Source organism: Volvox carteri, assembly GCF_000143455.1.
Source record: "Volvox carteri f. nagariensis unplaced genomic scaffold VOLCAscaffold_16, whole genome shotgun sequence".
NCBI classification, from domain to species: domain Eukaryota; kingdom Viridiplantae; phylum Chlorophyta; class Chlorophyceae; order Chlamydomonadales; family Volvocaceae; genus Volvox; species Volvox carteri.
In genome coordinates this window covers 3,491-8,505 of record NW_003307559.1, presented here as the reverse complement: position 1 = coordinate 8,505, position 5,015 = coordinate 3,491, and positions in this window count along the sequence as shown.

Here is a 5,015-nt window from a genome sequence, read left to right as displayed (position 1 = left end):
CGCGGTGGTCGCGTGGCCTAATGGATAAGGCATCGCCCTCCGGTTTTACGCCAGGGATTCAGGCGGGGATTGTGGGTTCGAGTCCCATCGTGATCGACTGCAGGAACACTTTTGATGAAATCGTGGGCACACGCCAACAAGCGCAGACAGGGAGGAGAGAAGGCGAGGAAGATATGACGATGGGCTTTGGATGGGAAAGGAGAGGATAGGAAAGGGAGCTGTAAGCAAATGTGTAACGGTCGTCCGGGGTTTGCTCACGCAAGCAGGTTCATGAGGTGGCTTTCCTATCAGAGATAGATACACATGCCCAACTCACATGCACAGATGCAGAACATAAATGTGTGGTGTAGGGGGGTACAGCTTTGCCCACGGACAATAGCCGGGCAGTCCTACCTTTCCACATGTTTGGGGGAGAACTCATCCATCGCATGCATGCCGGCTCATGCAACGTCAGCGGCTTTTTGGTGTTGAGCACGCACCACCAAATTCCAGCGGAATCTGCGGGATCAACGGCAGCAGCGTCAACTCCACTCCCAATCGGTTCCGCAGGTCGCTATAACCAGGTCCATCGCTGTCCAACACCGGCATGGGGGTGCATCCTGCCTCTTACGGTCGAAAGAACTGGAATTCAACAGCCGCGTGTGAGGAACACAACACGCAGCGCACAAATGCAGCAGCTTTGCATGGCATGTACATTCGCATCTGAAGAGTGGTCCAAGGTCCGGCAATACAGCAGTACAGAGTAGTACATCAGCACATGTACACGGTGTGGGAGCTGGTGAATGTTAGGGGGCGGGTGAATCTTTCCCAACCTCACAAACACAGAGATACAATTGTTGGGGGGACGTTTTTGAGAGAGTGTGTGTATGTATGTGTGTGTGTGTGTATGGATTAGTTTTTGAGAGAGAGAGAGAGAGAGAGAGTGTGTGTGTGTTGGTGTGTGGATATACCGCCGGTGGTGCATGTGCTTGCATGTGCGTTTACGTATGTATGTATGCAAGGAATGATGGCAGGTGACCAGTACCGAACCAGCAACAGCCATGTATGTATATCGGAGTGAGGCCCCATCCATAACCATCGCCTCCTCATCAGCTGTGCGCCATAATAATATAAATAATAAGGAGAATCATCATCATCACCACCACCACCACCAGCACCACCACCACCAGCACGACAACCATCACCACCACCACGACAACCATGACCATCTGACGATGGTGAGTCAAATGAGAGTCATGCGGATGGTGCGGATTGCAGCAAGTCGGGGCCTCTCCTCTCCTCTCATCAGCAGCATCGAGCAAAAGCCTACAACGGCGGTATGCAAATCAACAAATTTGCGGCGCTTCCTTTCCCCCACTTTGGGGTAGAGGCGCTCAACACGCCAAAGGACATCCACTACACGCCCAAGACCGCCTGTACTTGGTACTCTTGAGCCTTCTGGCCAGCACCTACGAAAACAGGCATGCATGCAGCCCCAGTACTAGCACATGCAGCGAGCGGTGATGACCTCTCCCTGCCCGACACATGCATATGCACACACACATAGGGGGACGATGTTCGGTGCAGTGGGGAACAGAATGCAACGAACAGAATGTGCACCCGCACATATTGAGAATAATATCCTTGCCCCGACAACCGGTCGGCCACGCCTAAATGCCCCCGTGTGCCCAGCAAAACACGCCCGTGAAGGTGATGTGATTGTGGGATGGGGCCGCGCAGACTCGCAGCTCCCATGTCGTCTAGCAACGGGGCGTATGAGAACCGATGTGTGTGCTGCGTGTCATCGCGGTGGTCGCGTGGCCTAATGGATAAGGCATCGCCCTCCGGTTTTACGCCAGGGATTCAGGCGGGGATTGTGGGTTCGAGTCCCATCGTGATCGACTGCAGGAACACTTTTGATGAAATCGTGGGCACACGCCAACAAGCGCAGACAGGGAGGAGAGAAGGCGAGGAAGATATGACGATGGGCTTTGGATGGGAAAGGAGAGGATAGGAAAGGGAGCTGTAAGCAAATGTGTAACGGTCGTCCGGGGTTTGCTCACGCAAGCAGGTTCATGAGGTGGCTTTCCTATCAGAGATAGATACACATGCCCAACTCACATGCACAGATGCAGAACATAAATGTGTGGTGTAGGGGGGTACAGCTTTGCCCACGGACAATAGCCGGGCAGTCCTACCTTTCCACATGTTTGGGGGAGAACTCATCCATCGCATGCATGCCGGCTCATGCAACGTCAGCGGCTTTTTGGTGTTGAGCACGCACCACCAAATTCCAGCGGAATCTGCGGGATCAACGGCAGCAGCGTCAACTCCACTCCCAATCGGTTCCGCAGGTCGCTATAACCAGGTCCATCGCTGTCCAACGCCGGCATGGGGGTGCATCCTGCCTCTTACGGTCGAAAGAACTGGAATTCAACAGCCGCGTGTGAGGAACACAACACGCAGCGCACAAATGCAGCAGCTTTGCATGGCATGTACATTCGCATCTGAAGAGTGGTCCAAGGTCCGGCAATACAGCAGTACCGAGTAGTACATCAGCACATGTACACGGTGTGGGAGCTGGTGAATGTTAGGGGGCGGGTGAATCTTTCCCAACCTCACAAACACAGAGATACAATTGTTGGGGGGACGTTTTTGAGAGAGTGTGTGTATGTATGTGTGTGTATGTATGTGTGTGTGTGTATGGATTAGTTTTTGAGAGAGAGAGAGAGAGAGAGTGTGTGTGTGTGTGTGTGTGTGTTGGTGTGTGGATATACCGCCGGTGGTGCATGTGCTTGCATGTGCGTTTACGTATGTATGTATGCAAGGAATGATGGCAGGTGACCAGTACCGAACCAGCAACAGCCATGTATGTATATCGGAGTGAGGCCCCATCCATAACCATCGCCTCCTCATCAGCTGTGCGCCATAATAATATAAATAATAAGGAGAATCATCATCATCACCACCACCACCACCACCACCACCACCACCAGCACGACAACCATCACCACCACCACGACAACCATGACCATCTGACGATGGTGAGTCAAATGAGAGTCATGCGGATGGTGCGGATGCAGCTAGTCGGGGCCTCTCCTCTCCTCTCATCAGCAGCATCGAGCAAAAGCCTACAACGGCGGCATGCAAATCAACAAATTTGCGGCGCTTCCTTTCCCCCACTTTGGGGTAGAGGCGCTCAACACGCCAAAGGACTTCCACTACACGCCCAAGAACGCTGTACTTGGTTACTCTGAAGCATTCTGGCCCGCACCTACGAAAAAAGGCATGCATGCAGCCCCAGTACTAGCACACGCAGCGATTTGATGATGACCTCTCCCTGCCCGACACATGCATATGCACACTCATATAGGGGGACGATGTTCGGTGCAGTGGGGAACAGAATGCAACGAACAGAATGTGCACCCGCACATATTGAGAATAATATCCTTGCCCCGACAACCGGTCGGCCACGCCTAAATGCCCCCGTGTGCCCAGCAAAACACGCCCGTGAAGGTGATGTGATTGTGGGATGGGGCCGCGCAGACTCGCAGCTCCCATGTCGTCTAGCAACGGGGCGTATGAGACCCGATGTGTGTGCTGCGTGTCATCGCAGTGGTCGCGTGGCCTAATGGATAAGGCATCGCCCTCCGGTTTTACGCCAGGGATTCAGGCGGGGATTGTGGGTTCGAGTCCCATCGTGATCGACTGCAGGAACACTTTTGATGAAATCGTGGGCACACGCCAACAAGCGCAGACAGGGAGGAGAGAAGGCGAGGAAGATATGACGATGGGCTTTGGATGGGAAAGGAGAGGATAGGAAAGGGAGCTGTAAGCAAATGTGTAACGGTCGTCCGGGGTTTGCTCACGCAAGCAGGTTCATGAGGTGGCTTTCCTATCAGAGATAGATACACATGCCCAACTCACATGCACAGATGCAGAACATAAATGTGTGGTGTAGGGGGGTACAGCTTTGCCCACGGACAATAGCCGGGCAGTCCTACCTTTCCACATGTTTGGGGGAGAACTCATCCATCGCATGCATGCCGGCTCATGCAACGTCAGCGGCTTTTTGGTGTTGAGCACGCACCACCAAATTCCAGCGGAATCTGCGGAATCAACGGCAGCAGCGTCAACTCCACTCCCAATCGGTTCCGCAGGTCGCTATAACCAGATCCATCGCTGTCCAACGCCGGCATGGGGGTGCATCCTGCCTCTTACGGTCGAAAGAACTGGAATTCAACAGCCGCGTGTGAGGAACACAACACGCAGCGCACAAATGCAGCAGCTTTGCATGGCATGTACATTCGCATCTGAAGAGTGGTCCAAGGTCCGGCAATACAGCAGTACAGAGTAGTACATCAGCACATGTACACGGTGTGGGAGCTGGTGAATGTTAGGGGGCGGGTGAATCTTTCCCAAGCTCACAAACACAGAGATACAATTGTTGGGGGGACGTTTTTGAGAGAGTGTGTGTATGTATGTGTGTGTGTGTGTGTATGGATTAGTTTTTGAGAGAGAGAGAGAGAGAGAGAGAGAGAGAGAGAGAGTGTGTGTGTGTTGGTGTGTGGATATACCGCCGGTGGTGCATGTGCTTGCATGTGCGTTTACGTATGTATGTATGCAAGGAATGATGGCAGGTGACCAGCACCGAACCAGCAACAGCCATGTATGTATATCGGAGTGAGGCCCCATCCATAACCATCGCCTCCTCATCAGCTGTGCGCCATAATAATATAAATAATAAGGAGAATCATCATCATCATCACCACCACCACCACCAGCACCACCACCACCAGCACGACAACCATCACCACCACCACGACAACCATGACCATCTGACGATGGTGAGTCAAATGAGAGTCATGCGGATGGTGCGGATTGCAGCAAGTCGGGGCCTCTCCTCTCCTCTCATCAGCAGCATCGAGCAAAAGCCTACAACGGCGGTATGCAAATCAACAAATTTGCAGCGCTTCCTTTCCCCCACTTTGGGGTAGAGGCGCTCAACACGCCAAAGGACATCCACTACACGCCAC